The sequence below is a fragment of the Panthera pardus genome, unplaced genomic scaffold (assembly GCF_024362965.1).
Source record: "Panthera pardus isolate Hobbes unplaced genomic scaffold, ASM2436296v1 HiC_scaffold_17, whole genome shotgun sequence".
In the NCBI taxonomy this organism is placed as follows: Eukaryota; Metazoa; Chordata; class Mammalia; order Carnivora; family Felidae; genus Panthera; species Panthera pardus.
The window spans coordinates 54,559,762-54,579,338 of NW_026526732.1; the positions used below are offsets into that span (position 1 = coordinate 54,559,762).

At 46.7% G+C, this 19,577-nt stretch overlaps 1 protein-coding gene across 2 annotated transcripts in view; it reads right to left on the reverse strand.

Annotated features, from left to right (window-relative positions):
* Positions 1-8,629: 8,629 nt before the first annotated feature.
* Positions 8,630-19,577, reverse strand: part of SOBP (sine oculis binding protein homolog) — a 162,280-nt gene continuing 151,332 nt past the window's right edge. For both annotated transcript variants that reach the window (XM_019443017.2, XM_019443016.2), the window contains one exon: positions 8,630-8,741. The gene's annotated coding sequence lies outside the window, so the exon portion shown is untranslated. The remainder of the gene's footprint in view (positions 8,742-19,577) is intronic.

Consider the following 19,577-nt stretch of genomic DNA (forward strand, 5'->3'; position numbering starts at 1 on the left):
CAGTTACACACTTGTTAATTTCCTGATTTATGACACTGAGAAGGTGGAGTCAAGACAGTGCTGCTTCTCTCCTTCTCTCTGTCTCTGTCTCTGTCTCTCTCTGTGTCTCTCTGTGTCTCTCTTTTGGTGGTGGTGGTGGAAACTATTAAAACAGAGGCAGATCAGGAAGTTTGTGATAAAGAGAAGCCAGGCTCTCGTCTGACATACAATCTCTCTCTTGGCTTAAGTAAACTTGCTCCTTCAAGGCCTGCCATCAACAGAGTCGGGCTCACGTTTCACCACTAAATCTGAGTCAACAATCTCTAATCTGGACACTGGGTTCAGAATCCAGGCTCAGGTTGCACTTGGAAGCTGACAGCAGGGACGAGAGCAGAGGAAAATACGGCCTTTGTTTCTGGTTTGATCGTCCCCACCGAGCGGAGCTGAGGTCATGTGTCGTTTTCTGTCATCAACAAGATAAAAGTTTGCACCTCTCTGGCCCTGAAATGGCTCTCCTGCCATTTATATTAAGGCCAGCGAGCTCTCTGCCCCAGGATTGGAGGGCCAAGTTTGTAGAGAGCTAAGATTTGGAGTCCTTTTCATCTTTCTGACATGTGATACCATGACATAGGCGGCCCTCGCTGGGTTGCTATGCAGATATACAATTTCTGAAAAGTTACACCCGGAAAACGAAAACCCCGGGCTGGATTAGCATTTCACAAAGAACAGGGATAAAATGTGTAGCAGTTAGGCTAAAAAGCTAGAGAGAGAGAGAGAGAGAGAGAGAGAGGAGAAAAGAAAAAAAAGTGAATTAAAGTTTCATGAAAACAAACTCTTTTTTAAAGAATCAATAAGTATAAAAGTATCTCATTGCATTCCTGGCCTTTGGTCCTGAGCCGCGATCCAGCTACTGTGTGTGAAGGAGACACTGCAAACCAAATGGCAAGGCAGGAAAGGAAGGTCTCGGTGCAGGATGGGGTTTGGGGGTGCTGGGAGTGCACAATAAAAAAGGTGCTGTTGCTTTATAAAACTCTTCTATCTACCTACAGTTGTTTTCATTGTTTTTATTTCGTGATAATCTTTCCCTCTTGTGTAAATAAGCCTAGAACGAAGGGGAAGAACTCACCCCATAGTCTAAAGGTTCTGGCTAAATATGCCTCAGGATATACCTTCCCTTTCATTACCAAGGTCGAAGGGCACACCCTCAGAGCTCACTCACTCACGTGCACCTTTCTGGAGCAAATCCTTTTTCAGGTGTTTCAAATATCAGAAATGATCTTATATGGGACATTTAAATGGAATGTGATGTGCTTGCATGAGAAGTAGCAGAGGGGAAATGACTGAGGGCTTTCCTTGTCATCCTCAGGACCCAGTGCCTTCCAGTGGAGACTGTATGCTTCTGTTCTGGTGCTCTTCCCCAGCGGTCTTGTCCACACAGCTGGGGAGGTGGTGGCCCCTCACGTGCTGCCCAGACACCAGGGTTTCCCAACAGCGTCACCTGCACAGACTCTGGAGGAAAGCCCAGAGCAGGAAATGGGAAAGGGGACACAGACAGTGGGGACGAGATTTGAGGGACTCACCTAATCCTGCTCCCGCAGTGAATGAGAGGCACAGCTACCAGGACCCCCGCTCTAAACCCTCAATCCTTCAACACCGAGTGAGTGCTGAGTGCTGAGTGCTGGGTGCATACAGACAATGCAGAGATAAATCAGCCCCGGTCCCTGCTCCCAGGCTGTTGGAGCAAAGCAGATGAGCGGAAGTAAGTATAGAGCTTAATATAGAGTATAGAGTAAATATACTCTTAATATAGAGTATAGAGTAAATATACTTATATAGAGAGTAATATAGAGTAAGTAAATATACTTAATATAGAGTATAGAGTAAATCCCCTTGAGCATTCCTATGTGTTGTGTTGTGAGGCTGGCGATGTTGGCAAAGAAGAGTTCTCATTCAGAACGGGAATTTATTAGAGGTTAGTTAAAGAAGATATGAGCGGTTGACTTTTTTGGTAACTCAAGAGATAGGAACCACTTTTGTGCTCCTCTATGTCACTTCCAGGGTTGATCCTGAAGATGAGATGACATGTGTGAAAGTGACTGGTGTAAAATTGGGCCACACGTACATCAATCAAATGCTCTTTTATTCATGCATGCAGGCATCTGTTCATCCACAAGAGGGAGGCTGACACGTGAGTGGGCTGGTTAAACGTGGGCTCTGCTATCAGACTGACCAAATGTACTTTCAGGCTTTGCCCTTACTTAGCCTTGTGGGCTCAGTTTTCTCATCTGTAAAACAGGAATAATAACAGTATCCTTCGCACAGGGTTGTGGTGAGGCATAAGTAAAACAATGCAACTGAACGGCATTTGGTACACATTGAATAAACATCCACTAAGATTAGCAGTGGATTTCGCTCCCTCTTGGAGGGGTTCACTGTCTGCTGGCTTGGCCCAACCCTGAACGTGAGGAACGGTGAGGTAAGAGCGTTAGACCTTCCCAGAGGTCTGGGAGCAGGGTGGAATGACATCATCAGGCATGTGTTCCGTTGGCTGATTCAGATTCAAACTAAGTTATGACCTGAATTGACGCTGGTATTTCTGCAGCTGTGGTGCCATCAAAAAGAGCACTGCCCGTGGGCACAGAGGGTCCAAATCTCGGCTCTATTACTCACTAGCTCAGTGACCCTGGACTGTGTCTTCCTTTTCCAGAAGTGAGGATTGCACTCATTGCATGTGGTTTCATGAGGCTCGCCCGAGATAGTCTGGGTGGCTGGCCCTTTTTGGCGTCTGGCATGTGGAGGCTATAAACATTTCTGTCCATTTATTCAGTCGGCTTAGTCAACCAGGGATCCAGTGACTGAGCCCAAAGGTGACCGTGGGGCTTGGATTCAGCCCCCTGCTCTCTGCGCAAAGCGATGCAGCCCCATGTGGCCCCGGCAGCTCCACCCGTTTCGTGTGACATCCCTTTGCCCTTCTAAACAAGCACCAGGGGAGAAAGCCCAGCTTACAGCTCAAAGCATCAGAACCACGGGAAATGGAAAACACCTGGGGCCTACGTGTCCCCTTTGTGCCCGCCCCAGAAATTTAACATGGGTGCCACAGAGCCTCTCTCCTCTCTTCCTCCCTCTGAGCTGGTGGAACAGGGCCCCACCCTACCTCCCTCAAACTTTACCTACTGACAGTTGTATTTTTGATGTTGTTCAAAACCAGGTATCAGGAAAAGTCGGGGTAGATTTTTTCCCTTCTCCAAACGCAAAACAAAGGTCAAAGACATCTCCATCCCATGGCGTAGGCACCAAGGAAGTGACCTGAACTCTGCCCTGTGGTCTGAGCCATCAGGCGTCCCCCACCCTGGTGAGGTGGCTTGACATGGCCATGGGGGTGTGGACCCTGCAGCCTGCTTCTGGGTCCTGCCTCTTACTGTGGGCGGCGCTGGGACAGAAAACCCCTTCATCTTCATGCCTCAGTTTCTTTGGCTACGAAATGGGAATGATGATAACGGCAGTGCCTCCCTCACGAAGCCGTTGTGAGAATTAAATTCTTTAATTTAATAATGTGTGAATGTGTGTAAAGCCCATCCTGGGCCGTGCACAGAAAGACACCTGTCTCAGCGGAGGGACCCCTTTCACTAGAAGAATTACAGACACTGGTGGCAGCTGTTCATTCCATCCACAGTCAGCAAGATAGAAGAAGAGGCCCTTTCTGGGTGTTGATGGAAGCCTAACTTCCCATCTATAAGAGTCTGCAAGGGTCAAAGAGTTAATCTCATCTCTAAGGCTCTTCTGGGTATAAAGTACCATAGTTCTGCGACACAACACAGAAACCCCAGGGCAGTGACTGAGTCTTGTTCCCTTGTGTGGCTCCCCCTGCATTCAGAAGAAGCCCAAAGGTGCACTGACCAACTGGCCAAAGTGGGGCTGGAGCCGGCGCCGCCCCTCCCTGGAGCACGAGAAACAGAATGAAGGTCCCCAGTCTCTCTGTGTTTGCGGCACAATAGCTCTGGTCATCGGGGCTGCACTGCCCTCCTCCATCACTAGGCTTGACTAATGCCACACCCCGGCCCAAATTTTCTCTTCCAAGGGTGGAGAGTAGCTCTTCAACGATACAAAGTTGGGAGGGCTACAGTGGCCTACCTCTGAGGGGCCCAGACGACACGGGAAGAGCAGTATGAGAAGTGGCCTCTGTCCATTTAAACAGCAGCCACGAGAAGCCAAGGGAGGAGCAGTTAATCGTGCCATAGGGAAATCAGGCTCGGCTTCACCAAGGAGTAGCATGTAAACTGAGCTTTGAAGGAGTGGTTTATCAATTGCAATAATAATAATAATAATAATAAAATAGTTTTCCATGTGCTGGGCCTAGGAGATACAAGGCAAATAAGTCAGGATCCCTACCCTCAAGGACTTTGCAGACTAGCAAAGGGCACAGACAGGTGAGCAGCCGGATAGGCAGAGTGTGATGTGCCCCAGGACAGAGGCGGGCATGGAGGTGTGCCTGCCCCAGCAGGGGAGAGGAGAAAGAGGCTCCCAAAGGCTCGCCAGGGGGAATCACCCAAGTGGTTCACTGAGCCTTGATGAGTTGTAGAAATTGCTCAGGGAAGATGAAGGGAAGGCATTCAAGGCAGGGGCACTTTGATATGCAAAGATGGAGGACAGGAAAGAGCAGGGGTGTCAGGAAGCAGGGCCCCCTACACTAGCAGAGAGCAGGCAGACCTGGCGAGGCCAGGGGGGCCAAGCCCAGAGGACTCCGTTTGTCCTACTAGGCCCTTGGCTTTGCCTCTGTAGGCCTCAAGGAATCACTAAAGAGTTTTAAGCAGCACGCGACTTGTCCCAGGGTGAGGCCCTATTGTAACTGGTCAAGGAAGTTAGGACTCTGGCTCTTGGGGTAGAGGAAAAGCCAAAGAGGGGAGTGAGGCAGTATGAGTCTTGAGTGCCTTTGCACCTGGGCCTCGGCTCTGGCCTTTGGCCATGTCACGTAGGCGGCATGAGCTGACACCTATAGGCCTGCTTATGGCCCAAGCTGTCCTTCCAATGTCAAGGGAACACCTGCAGCGCAAGGGGAGTGCAGCTTTGCAAAGCTGTGAATCTAGGTTCCAGATGTGCAATTACATAAATCCTGGAAAACAGCCAAAGAGATTCCCGGTGAAACGAAGAAGTGGTCCATCTTTTCAACAGCCAGCCCATCTTCCGGTTACCTGTAAGCTACTGGGGCAGGGGCTGGGAGCTTGTCCCCTTAATGTCAGACATGGGGCCCTGTGTTCAGTGGGGGTTTGATAACCGACGAGGAAGACACCGCCTGACGGGTTTCTCAGAAGCAGAGTGGTCTCAGCACTTCCCCACCCCCAGTAAGGTGTGGTGAGCAGAAACCATGAACACCCAACCCTCTGGCTTCATTTAAAATGAGGGCCACTTTGGAACAAAACCGAATCACTGCCACAAACTCACAGGAAGTGAAAATGACTCTTTACGAGGATGTCAACAGTTTTTCTCCAGACCGAATGTGTGGCCTGGGCTCTGGCACCACACCTCAGGGGTTTGAATCCCATTCTGCAACTCACTGGCTGTGTGATCCTGAGCAATTACTAAACTCACTGAGCTTCTCGTTCTTCTTTTACTCTGCGGATTAAATGAGGCCAATGTACATGTGCTCAGCACATGCTAGTAATCGTTGGCATTAGGACCTCTATTTCTCTTTACATATCGTTTTGACAGCCCAGGAGGATTCTGTGTTCAGGGAACACCGAGATTAGGAGAAGGAAGGGAAGGGAAAAGGTGTGCCGATGTCTAATGAGATGCCATGAAATCCTTTCATGTTGGAACAAAGGTAGCTTTTGTTTCCAGCAGGGTCACAATGTTTGCTCAACGATCTTGGACTGCGACAAAAGCAAAATCAGCATCCTGGGTGACTGTCTCTGTGGCCAAGTCCAGATGAAAACTGCTATCTGGGACTCTGTACCACACAACTGCAGCTGGGTGCGCGGGCCCCTGGCCCATCCTCAGCTGGGTCTGCGGAGTACCTGATGGAGTCGTTGTCATATACATAACCCCACACCAGGAACCTCCGAGATTCCCTCCAGTTTCCATGAGAGAAAGAAACCCAGTTTCCAGAACCCACTCCCAGGAAGGTCACTTAGAAGAAACCGCGGAAAGTGTCTACGTTTTGCAGTAAGTTGAACCACACCTGTATGGGACTCAGCAAGTCCATTCACCTTTCTAGGCTTCAGTGTTTTCATCTGCAGAACAAGAGGATGAGACAAGGTCTACGTTGGCTAGAATGAGGTGCTAGTGCACTACCTACCTTAGACATTTTCTGATGTTTAATTCAGGTACCAGGGAGAACCCAGATTGACCCATCCATTCACGTAAAGTTAAAACAAAAGCATCTCCAAGCCCAGGGGGTGAGATGGTCTACTGTTGAGAATGGAACCCGCAGGGGAGGTTTGCAACCACTGGATGGTGCTCCTTGGAGCCAAAAAAAAAAAAATCAGGACTGGGAGAGCAGTTGAGAGGGACACACACATCTACAGGCCCAGGACCTCACTGCACATGCACCTTCGTGTTGTCACCAAAGGGCATACCGGCTGGGGGAACAGACCCTCGAACGGGCCAGCAGGCTCTGGTTTGCACACAAGCATCATACACAGCAGGTGGGGAAGGCCGGCGTCACCCCTATATCTCGACATCTCTTAAAACTTACTAACTTTATTTGAAAAAAATTTTTTTTCCCTGGGGGAAAGAAATGAACGCCTTCTATAACAAGGAAAACAACAACGGTAGTCATAATAATGAGAAAAGCGAAATAAGCACATGTAAGTGCATTTTTTTCTTAGAGATTTATTTTTGTTTTATGAAGCTGACACCAGTCAGGGAGAGAGGAGAACGTCGGGAGCCCCGCAGCGAAATGAGCACCCAGAGGAGGGGGCTGCTGCTTCCTGCGGGCGGTGGGGGTGGGTTTGGTGTTGGGGTCTGTTTGTTTAATTTGTTGCTGGAAGTTTTCCTTTTGTTCACTTTTATAAATCTCTCCCTGGGCTTTCGAGCTTCCCCTCCCTCCCACCTCCCTTCCCCTGCCCCCCCCCAATTTCATTTTTAAAAAGCGAGCTCGCTCGCCAGGTGTGTCCCCCAAGCTCTCACAGCTCTAATAAATAAGGAGCACCTGTAAAACAGTAGCTTGACTTGTTAAGTGACTCTGTACAAAGGAGAATATAGAAATACACTATGTACACCGCATCTACGGGTCCCGTGGCGCTTCAGGGCCGGCGCCGCACGGGGCCCCCCAGCCTCGCCCAACCCCCACCGGCCACCCCTCCAGCCTCCCGCTCAGCGGCCCTGTGGGCGGGGGCACCCGGACCCCGCAGGAGGGAACAATTGCTTTATCTGAGTTAGTAAACAGATACACTGAATCACAAGGTGATTTGATTTTTTTTTTTTTTTTTTAGTTTTCTCCTTTTTTTTTTTTTTTTGATTTTTTTCTTATTTTTTTCTCTCTTTTTTTTTTTTTTTTCTGTACTCATCAGAATGGGACACTCCACGACTGTCTCACCAACTCAGTGCCAGTACACATGCTCTAGAGGACTTCTGGACTCGCAGCTACAACTGTACAAGTGCACACAAGAAAATCTACCCTGTTATCCTCCACCCACTGATTGAGGATCGAATTGCACATTTCTCTTAACCATGACAGGAGAAAGCAAACAGTGAAACAGAATCATGGGTGATCTTTCTCACTTTCCCTCTTGTTTTCACTGGTTTGTCCATACCATTCTAATTATCATGAAAGGACTCTGCGTATAGAGAGATTGCTTCACTGACTTCCTGGATCACCGAAAACCATCAGGGTTGAAATTTCATCCAAGTCTTTCGTGACGCCCAGCAAATATTCCCCCTCGGATTATTTTACACCTTGAGGGCATTTTGGTCTTCAGTTCAACACTCTTGCTCTGTTCCCAAATGGGGCGCTATTTAGGAGAATTTAAAGAGAAAGCTGAGAAGAATAAACATTTACCGAGTTCTCTTGGCATTCAGTCTCTGAAAAACCACAGTATAAACTATTCATGCTGCTTCTTACATCTGTCAAATCGAAAATTAAAAGCCATAAAAGTGTAACACTGAAAATATGGCATTAAAAAGGATAAAGGTGGCCTTTGTAAAAATAACAAGAAAAGTATATTAGCCAATAAAATATTCTAACTCTTCATTTAAAAGTGCATCCTGGGCAGGACAGAGATGAATCCGAAGTGTTGGGACTCCAGTATGATTCCTCTCTGCCTTCAAAACGTGAACAGTATAGGTCCAAAACCGTACAATGCAAATCACAATTCTTCGTGTAGCAGCAAAACCACAGCAGTTTTTAAAATGACTAAAAAAAGATTTTTGTTTTCAAATTCGTATCATCTTCCAGCCTCACCCTCTGAGCCTTGAAGATGGAGCGGGGAGAATACCTACATTGGTCCTTGTGGCTTGTTGGTGTTTTGTTTTGTTTTGTTTTAAAACCAGGGGCGAAATCCCTAAGTTCCTCTGGGGAGAAGCAGAGACGGTGGCCGCAAGAAGGCTGGGCCGCTTGGTAGGTCCAAGACGTGCTGGCTTCTCTGGGCTGGAGGCCACCGAGGGAGGGCTGCTTCCTCTGAGATGCTTAATGACAGGAAGCGGCTTTATTTGTTTGAGTTTTAGCCAGAGGGGGTGGTGAGCTGACCAGCTGGTGTCATTGGATGGCGGGACATGGTTTGCTCTGCGCCCTCTCTCCGCGCAAGGTACCCTGTGAGCGAGCGTTCCTGGGAAAAGAGAAGAAGGGGCCCATCAGAACCCGCTGGGTCAAACCACAGCCCCGTCCCACGTCGGGAGAACCCAGGCATGAGTCAGAGCGGCACCCTCCGGCCGGCCGGCAGGTCAGACCTACGCCGAGTACCCAGAACTAGAGCAGCACAGCATGACTTTGACGTGTCTCTAATTCACGGTTCCGCTCGGGGTCAGCCCTGCCAGCTTTGTGTGAGGACACGAAACACGAGTCGCTTCTCGGTGCACCACGCCCTCACCCAAAGACCACAACGGCATGCCTGGCCACGGGGCTACCTTGGCCCTCCGCCTTACTGCACGCTTAACCGGCAACCCTTCTGAATTGCCCAAGGTCACCCCCAAAGGTGGCAAGGTCATCGGGGGACCCTGGAGCTCCAGACCTCACCCCTGTACTCCATGTAACGGCTCTGGTATCTGCTACAAAGGAGGAAAGCCAAGAGATTCGCTTTTTAGCACATGAACAATTACTGTGGACATGTGGACCTCTCTTCAGAGGTTTTCTACAGAGGCAGCTGGTAGCTGGAAGCAATGCCCTTCTCTGTGGGTCTTGTCTGACGAGGGCGAGCTGTTCGCATCTCTTGATACCCAAACCAACCAGCAGCACGGGACTGGAGGACAACAAACCAGCTGGGCGTCGGGGTCCCAGGGCAGAGGGTCTGCACAGGATTGTTCACCAGGAAAGTCAATTTCAGGAGAATGCTCACCCCAGTTTCTACCACAGAGGTTAGGCTCTGCCTCTCCATCCGCACTGGCTTATTTCATTTGCTACCAGTCCCTTGGTTTGAAATATAACCTCCCAAGGACGCTCAGTTACTCCTCGTAAACTGCCTCTTAGAAGTCTGCCAACCAAACCGTAAAGTCCCTGAGGTTTGGGGATGTGTCTGTTTTGCTCACATCTCCACACCCAGCCCCTGGTTCAGCGAGACGCACATCTGTCAAGTGAATGAGGGTCAAGCAGCCGTTGTTCCCCATGCCCCAAAACAATACCTGTTTTTCCTGCTGATGTATGAGGATTTCAGAAATGTGAATGGGTAAAATCTGGCTAACGTGAGGTGGTGACAGAGGACTCGTAAACATCTTTACAACTGTTGAGATTATTCCTAGAACAATGAACGAATAATTTTAGAGAGGTGGTAGAATTTAAAACGTGAAGGGACCCCAGAGATAATGTAATTTCCTCATTTTATAGATGAAGAAAAAGAGGCCACAAAGAGACCTGGAGACTTGCTCAGAGAGTGTCTGTAGCATGAATTTAGCACAAGCATGAGGAGGTCAAAATGCCCATTGGGAGGACAAAGTACAAGCTTGTGCTTTGAACCCTGCTATCCAAACCCTGGTGTTAATGGTAACGATAATAATGATCAGCCAAAAACAAGGTTTGAAAATCTGAATGTGCATGACAGGAAATGCCTGAGTTCCCCAAATCACATTAAATCACCAGATCTGTGTGTATTTAATATGTATATTAAATAACCAAAGTGAAAATGCAAAACACCGCAAATATGTGATGGGGCTGGAATTACAAGGCCATGGAAACCTTTTCATTTGGCATGGTCAGACTTGGAAATGTGGGTATTTATCTCTGAATCAAGAGCTCATTTTTCTTTCTTTCTTTCTTTCTTTCTTTCTTTCTTTCTTTCTTTCTCCCTCTCCCTTCCTTCCTTCATTCTTTTCTTTCTTTTTCTTTTTTCCTTTGAGAATGAGACAGTGGCAAGAAGGGATACTGAAATAAAAATGCCAAGAGCAGCTGTCAAATGAGAGGTCATGAAGAATCGGAAAGGAGCCTCAGAAATCACAAATGGATCCAAAGACACAAGTGTAACTTCTTCTGGGACAGTTCTTTTCCACCTAGGGAGCATAGCCTGGAACTTGCCATGGAGGGAGGAAAACCGTCCCCACCTCTGGGCTCGGGACCAAGAATGACCAAATCTTGTAGTCAGAGGGGGCCTCTGAATCCTTTCTTTAAAAAGGAAAAGAGAAAAAGAAGCATTTAACGCTTTCTTCCAGTGACTGGGAAACACCACCATTTTGAACGACTTAAGAATGCTCTGCTTTTTTAAGGATGTGGCTTTTTTTCTTTAATGTAATCGTGACCTCAAAAAGAGGAATATTTCTCAAATGAGTTTCTTTATATTCAAATCACCTTTGGACAAAGGCCAAACATGGACAGCATCAGCCTACTTGGAGAAAATTTCAAGGCTTTCATAAGGGACTGGGAAAACGGGATTATAATGAGAGCCATTCTGGAACCTTAACGACAGCGTTTGCCATCCCAAACACTATAATAATCATTATTATTCTCTGGGATCTATTATTGTCTGGTAAATAATATGTGTTTTCCCCCCAAGTTCTAAAGGGTGCAGCTGCACCACACTCTATTTTCTGCAGCCCCATTCCTGCTGCTCTGAAAGCCTCCTCACACACCGAGCTTATTTTAAGAGAATGGCAAAGTAGACAATTTGTGTGCTGTTTCCTTCCCTCTCACCACATCCTTGCCATGTCTGGGACACACGCAAAGGCCAGATGGTGGCAGTACAAGTCCCTTTCTGCCACTAACATTTGAGGAGGGGGTGGTCCTGAAGTCGTCCTCATCTGTTCCCATGGCTCTGGCGGTAGCTCAGGGCAGCCCCCTTGTTGGTGACCCGGGGAACAGACTCTCGAATCAATGGAAATGAAGAACCAAGCTTGGGCTTCACTTTCCTGGAGTTATTGGTATGCAGAGTGTGAAACTCAAGAGCGGGGAGGAAGCAAGCCTGCAGTTTTAGAAAGTGATCGTGAGGAAGTTCCAGGGCTCGAGCCAGTTCCTATTTTGCCCTTGCCAAGCAGAGGGATCTTATGGAAAATCCATCCAGTTTAAATTTCTTGATCTGAGCAAAGGGGAAATTACTATGATAAGTGAGACAGAGACACAAGTCACAGTCCAGCCTGTCCCCTTCTTTAACCTCCCCAAGTCTTGATTCCTCCTCTGTGACACCGGCATCTCGGGAGATTTTCGATTATATCTTCCATCTCTCAAGTTCTGTGACTGTGGGATCTTTGGACCAAAGCCAGTGTCAAGTACGTAGGATTACAAACTTGAGCAGCTGGATATTAATCTGTGTATAAGGAAGACTATTAACTTCTGAACTCCAAAGCACAAACTTTCAGAGTCTCCTTTCTACTAATCTCTCTTTCACGTGCACGTGCGTGCGGGCACACGGGCACACACACACACACACACACACACACACACCCCTCTGGCAGGTTTTTGGAGTATCCCTTAATGCAGGAAGTTCTGGGGAAACAGCGATACTCGTGCCTCACATTTGGGTTTTCCTGTGAGTCCAGGGTTCGTCTGAAGGCAGGACAACCCAGGGGTCCTATTACATGGAATCCCACATGCACACAGCCCATCCTGTGCACCACGCATGTACTATGTTTGCAGACTGGCTCCACAATGTATAGTCTCCAGCAGACCTGTATGGCCAGGCGCCTTCAGAATCCCAGGCCCCCCTGCCCCTTAGGCCAGAGGAATGAAGTACCGTCCTCAGGGAATGCATAACTAAGTGCAGTGAGAGGGCCTCTGTCTGCCTGGCACTTTTCCTTTTTTTACATCAGGAAAGCATTGCTAAGAATATGATTGAGTTACTCATCCTCCTTCACCCCACAAGAATTTTCAGAGAATTATGGAGAACAGAAATGTGCCTGAGTACTAAGAAATGCTTCCAATGTTGATACTGTCAAAATATAACCATTCTCACCTTTCCTTCTTTGGCCTTTACAGCCTAAGACTTATGCTCGCAGTCTTTAAAAGGAAGTCTTATACTTTCCTAGCAACCACTCCCAAAAGGAAATGTGTGTCCAGAGAAAAATGTGTGTCTTATTCTTATTGCAAGCTGGTCCCTCCACAGTGCAAGAGTCCACTTCTGCCAAGAAGCCTGCCTTGATTTATCTAATCCACTTTCCAGACTTTTTCTTTCCTTCCTCAAATACCTTTGTAATTAGCATAATCAAAACCCTGTATGTCTGTCCCGTCTTACCTGTTTAGAAGGCAAGCTCCCCATGTCTGCCAGATTTATTACCCGAGTCTAAAACCCCATGGCATCAACTCTATGATGTGCGAGAAGTGCCCACTACTGAGCTGGCTGGCCTCTGTCCACTTACCCGAGCCTTACAGTGATGCGGCTCACTTGGGCACATCGGCCCATCACTTATCACGGTTAAATACAGCCATTACGTGCTGGCTTCGGCCACGCTGTTTATCTGGAACAATAATGAGTCCCCGAGGACTGGACTGGTCTCAGGTAGCCGCAGCTATTCTGGGACACTCACAAGAGAAGAGCCCAGCGGTCGATGAGCAGAGTCACCTGCATGAGCTGATAAACCCAAGTGTGAGGCCAGATAGTGGTCTCCACAGCAAGCCCTTGGTGAGGTTTTGCCCAAAAATGGCTCCTTCTCTCCCCCATCAACCACTGCTTCGTGAAGTTCTGAAATGGCTTTTGCCAAGACAGAAATGGCTTTCATTTATGAAGTGGATGGCACCTCTTTTCTTACAGCTCATTAGTTGGCGAAAATAATTGAAAAACCTGGTGTGATTGTTATGGAAAATAACCAGTGGTGGGGAGAGGGTTGTGGGAGCCAAGGACGAGCATCGGTTGGCTCAGTGCTAGGCTCTAGTCTGAAGTACAACTTCATCACCACTGTGCTGCCCACTCCACGGTTCTGATAAGCCAAGGCTCATGTATATTTAACAGAAAAAAAAATTAAGCCAAATGTAAGGACTTGCTTAATTTTCTCCTTTAGCAATAGCTCTTATTTTACTCTTTAATCAGGAAAAATCACCACCACAGAAGACCCCCTGCTGGGATAGCTCCATCTGTAATTCTTTGTTCTACAAGTTAAAATTTTGGTTTTCTCTGCCAAGTTGGCTTGATGAGTTACATGGGTACAGAGGCCTGTTGCTTCTCACAAGTGGTCACTGCTATTTCTTGCTGACCTCTAAAAGTTCCTAGGGCACAAAGAACCTCAGCCGTGAACTTCATCTCGTGCACTCATTAGGATCCTCTTCTTCACCCCGGATGACTGATCTTCTTAAACTACCTCCAATCCTTTCTGGAACCTGGGTGTTTAAGCAAACCAAATGACCCTGACCCTGGCCCTTTCCTAAAAGTGTATGGGGATTCATGACTAACAGAGTACATTTTCATAAATGCACTGGGGCAGGTGGCTACCTCCCTTCACAAAAGAGAAAAATAAAATAAAGGAGACTTACATACTCTAGCTAATGTTCTGCAGGAAATTTTGAAGATGAGCCAAAAGCCCTATGCCTCTAGCTTTTAGGACCAAGCACTTCCTATTATGGTTTGGCAAAGCTTCAGGGTTTTTTCCCCCCAAAGAAGGAAGTCAACTTTTACTGAGCACCTACTTGATGTCAAATGCTGCACTAGGCACTTTTATATACTTATTTCACTTGAAAACAAACACATTTTATATAGGTATCTCACTTATACACTTAATTCATGGAAACAACAATGCTACTTAAGTATTTATTACTGTCCCCATTTTGCAGATGAAGAAACTTTCCTAGGAAGGTTAAGAAGCTTACATGGTCAAGGTCACTAGCTAGAAAGGGGCAGAGTAGGTTGGATCCACCTCCTATGACCCCAAACCCCGTGCTCCCGTCCAGGGAATACCTCCCTCAGTCCGGGTTTCATCTCTCCCCTTCCTTCCCCTGACAAGTGGGGGTCACAGTGTCAGGGATGTGAGGGGCCCTAGAGACATAGACAGTTCATCTCCTTTGCTTACAAACAAGAACCCTGAGAAGCTAATTGATAAGAAAATACAATTACATTTTCATTCCAGTTTCATCCAATACACCAACTAGCTAATGCTGGTTCATGTGCCTTCTAAAAATTCTGCCTTGGACAACAACAACAAAAAAAACCCAACAGAAAATAACGTAGATGTTTATTGTGTTAAGATTGAGTTTGTCATTTCTCTATACCTATATTATCTGAACATGGGCATTCTAGGTTAAAAGAAGAAGGAGGAGGAGGAGGAAAAGAAAAGAAAGAAAAGAATGTGACAAGTAGCTATGGTTTATGGACCAACAGTAGATTTTGGGGATTTTAGCTGGGATCTGGAGGGGTGGTCTTTCTGGCACTTAATCTATTCTTTACGACCAATCCATGAATAGGGAGGGTGGGAAGAGGAGCAGGAGATATTGAAGGGGGGTGGGGAGAGGCTTCATGTTCATGGAAACTTCACTGCACAAAATAAGAGCAAACATACTGACCCCCCACAACTCTATTGCCTACCCCTACCCCTGCACAGCCAAGGAGATGGAGAATGTGGTTAATAATTACTTCTCTGCAACACTTTCACCCTCCTGACCCCAGATGTTCAGGTACAACTTATTTCCTCTCTGAGATCAGCTGCTCAACATGAGGAAGTGATACCATGGGTGGCAAAAATATGCCTTTGGTTCCTGGCACAGGGCATGTAACTCAAGCAGCCTTGGTCATATCTTATGTCCCACTGAGAGGAAAGGCAGATGAGGACTCAGGTTCTAATCCTGGCTGCACCACTCTGACCTTGAGCATTTGCTCTGTTTGTCCCAGTCTCTACCCGTAAAAGTGGAACCAGACATCTTACACATTCTGGAATGGTATCCTTAACATCCGAGGTTGACAGCATGGAAGCGTTTCATCACCTTGCATTCCACATCCAAGGGAAGCAAGTTCTGAGCTACAGCGGACACCATGACAATTCTTTAAACAAGCACCTACTATGTGCCAGGTACTTCCTTGGCATTTTAACCTAGGTTATCTACCACTGGAGCCTGATGACTCTATGAGGTAGGAGGTCTTATCTTCATTTTCGTGTATATGAGATGTGCTCAGTGATCTTACATGGGGACTCTGGAGCCAGGCTGCCCGTCAGATCTCTCAGTGTTGTCATTTACTGACCAAGGACACAAGATAGGAGACTTAGCCTCTCTGGTCCTTAGTTACTCATCTGTCAAATGGATTTAATAATGGTATTCCATAGTTTTGCTGTGGGCACATAACCTTTGAACGCTGCCTGCATATAAAGTATGCTCAATAAATGTTAGATGATACAATTATTTAACGAGAGAATGCAGGCACAAGAGCTTATAAAGCTATTCCAAACTCTCATAGCTAGTAAGCGATACAGCTAGTTTTCAAACCCAAGCAGACCTCACTCTGGCCCTGCACTTCTCTCCCAGTCCTCACAGCCTTTCTAACAAGGCAGTACCTGCCAGCTGTAGGGCATCTGTGATGTGCCACACTGTCTATGTGTTCTACCTACCCCTCACAGTAATGTCACTGTTACTCGTGACCTAGAGAGGAGACTCAGGAGACAATCACCTCCCTCCTCACCTCCTAAAAGACTCTGCCAGGATCTGCACCCAGGCTGGCCCAACTCCAGAGCTGATGTTCTTTTCCACAAAACCACACCACTGCCTTCCTTCACAACTGGAAGCTCCCTGTCCGCACATGTGGAAGCTTCAGAAAAAGGTCTAAGGCACAGGAGGTTAAAAAAGATAAAAAGGCATCTCTAAAAGTTGTCAGCCTCCCTTGACAGTGCCTGAAGGCCCTGGGAGAATGGGATTCAGACACTGTGGAAATCTCAGAAGATGTCTGAGGGAGAGCAAGCCACCCAAGCGTTATGGCTGCTCTTTGGTCCAAGGCCAGAGCTTTCGTGTGTCACTGCGGCCACCGTCCAGGCTCCGCGCTCATCAGCAGGGAGTCCTCTGCTGGGAGAGCACTGCCTGTCTGTGTGTGCCCATCAGTCCTAGCCAACAGCCCACACCATGCCTAGGTGGCTGGTCAACAGCTCCGGGCAGCTGGCTGGTCAGAAGGGCCCAGACCCTGTTTTCTACAACAATCTGGGGCCCGGCTGGCACCCCCGACTGGACTTTGAAATGGTCTGTCGGTGGTGAGGTTTCTTCCACCATACGCCATGAAGCCTCTTCATGCCTACGCTGGACACAATGAAAGTTCTGCCTCCCGTTGCACTGCTACAGTGCTTTACACACTTGAAGTACACTTGTGGCAGCCTACACCCCTCACACCGTAGTGATAACATCCCGCAGTGTTTAGAATCAACCACTGGTAATTAGCCTGTCATCAGAATGCAGCAATCAGCTTTCGGGATGCCAGTCTTTCTCCTGCTTCCTTTCAGTCTATGAACAGCTGTTAAAGCAATTTTCCTCCAGTACAGATTTCATCCTGTCACTCCTCTGCTCGAGGTCTTGGTGACGTTGCCTGATGCACAGAGTACACATTCCGCAATCTACCTGCCCGCTGCAGTCTCCGGGGCTCCTCTCCCTCCGCAGTGGGGCTTTGCTCCAGCCCAGTGCAAGGCAGGTCATCCCCAACGGGGCTCACTCACTCTACCTCGCCTCTGCGGCTTTTGACATCCTATTGCATTCTTTATTCTTACACTCCTGCTGGTCCATGCCCCTTCCCAGATTTAGGAACTAACTCTGAACTCACCTGCTGTATGGAACCCTATCAGGCTAACTGCATTAGCTATTGCTCTCCTGGGACTCTCCTCATTCATTTGTTCAGCAAATACCTGCAGGCCTGCTCTGCCAGCCCTGAGCTAGGAATTCAGTTTCAGCAGAGAGGGAGCCGTCCCAGATCCTGCCCTCGCTGAAGCACACTGTCTGTAGTATCACATCACTTTGCAGTTCTGAGTGTTGCCTGGAAAAGTTGCCTTCGTTATTTCTTGTCTCTCTCAGCAGGTCATTAGTTCCTCAAAACAAGTCAAGGACACCCGCCACTCCCTCTCCCATTTTTTTTTTCCTTTTCTGTCTCCTTCCTTCCTTCCTTCCTTCCTCACCCTTTCCCTCCCTCTTTCCCTCCCTTCCTTGTATCTCTTGATAACAGTGTCCCTGCACAAAGTCAGTGTTAGATACCATTAGTTAAAAATGGATACATTTTGGGGCACCTGGGTAGCTCAGTCTGACTTCAGCTCAGGTCATGATCTCATGGCGTTCAAAAGCCCTGCATCACGCTCTGTGCTGACAGCTTGGAGCCTGGAGCCTGCTTTGGATTCGGTGTCTCCCTCTCTTTCTGCCCCTCCCCTGCTTGCACTCTGTTTCTCTCTTTGTCTCTCTCAAAAGTAAATAAACATTAAAAAATTGATATGTTTTACTCTCTAGGGAAATAAATGAAGACCATCTCCAAACTATCAATAAGGGGACTGTCTCCCTCTGTTTGGATATGACTGGGAATTTATTAAGTTTGTGGATTGTAATATATGAATTAAGTATAAATTAAGAACTCCAAATACAGAATTTTTTAAAAAGCTATTATTCCTATGCATAAGCTGCACACACACACACACACACACACACACACACACACACACACCAGCTGAGACAAAGAACAAGTAGATGGGATGTGTTCTAATACACACACACACACACACACACACCAGCTGAGACAGAGAACAAGTAGATGGGATGATCAGACAGTGAGGTGTGTTGTCAAAATCAGAACTCAGAATCAGTGACTCCTCATCTTTGTCTGCAAAACCGTAATGTTTTTCCAAAACTTTTTCATAGTTTTTCAATTAACATTTGGGATTCATGTTGCTCAAACCTTGGTGGATATGAAAATAGACATTAAGTCCTGTGTTTATGATGCCATCATATTCAATGAGAGGAACAGAGGGACCTGGATGTCTTTTTGGTTTGGCAAATTGTAGAATGATTTTTTTAAAACATTTGGGGTTTGGCTAAAACCAAAACTTATTTTGCCAAGCACTTTGGCCTTAATTTTTAAACCCATGTGTATTTTAAAAGAAATTCAATCTATATGTTTCTGACTCATTTACACTTAACTCATGAAAATGCTGTTTGGTAAGAGCTATTAGATGTCCAAGCAAGTTTATGAGCCTTTTTAAGCCTTCATTTTCCCGTTCTTACCAGAAAGTTGTATTTTGCCAGCCATAAAAGAGTGTGAGCCCCAGAGGCCTGTGGTCAGTTTGAAATTTATAACCTCTGAAGTTTAAATGGATTCTGAGTGTGGAAAACAGGTTTTGTCCCTCTCCTCTTTTTCACATGAAGTGCACAAGCAGGCTATCTGTGATAAAGACAGGATCCGGGGTCTTAGTTCCCAAGATGGTTACAGGTGAATGATAAAGAGTTCAATCTAACCACCAGTAAATTGCCCCTAAAACATTTCAGAGGAACAATATGACACTTTAAACTCATGTGGACACAGATTCAGATCCAACACTCGAATGGAAAGTTTTACTAAATACTCCTAGGATAAGACAAAGAGGTGAGACTCAACATGATTCACATTGAACACTTTACCTTTGGGAGAACGGGGTAATTTTTTTTTTTAAATCACAGACAACCAACCCTGTTTATGACTTTTTATACATTTTTTAAATAAGCTGAAACTACTAAAAAAAGCATTTGAATTGAAACCAGAAAAGCAGGAAGAACGTGCATGCTGCAGTGACTTCACCCTGTATCTTCTATATATAATGATGCTCAGATACCACTCAATTACAGTATTCTAGTGGGAGAAGGCTTTTGGATAAAGTACTTAAAAATGGCTTATAAATATTTAAAGTATAAGCATCTAACAAATCATAATGACAAAGTTTTACATTTAACCACATGTGCTCCAAATATCTTGAAATTACTCTAAATATGGGTTTAAAATATCAAAAGGGCTTGTTGATGGGATGCAGAACTTTGCAGAGAAACTTAAACCTGATCGTTCTTGCTCCCACAACACCCAATCCGCACAATTTTTAAAGTGTGCGTGTGTAGATTTCCTTAGGAA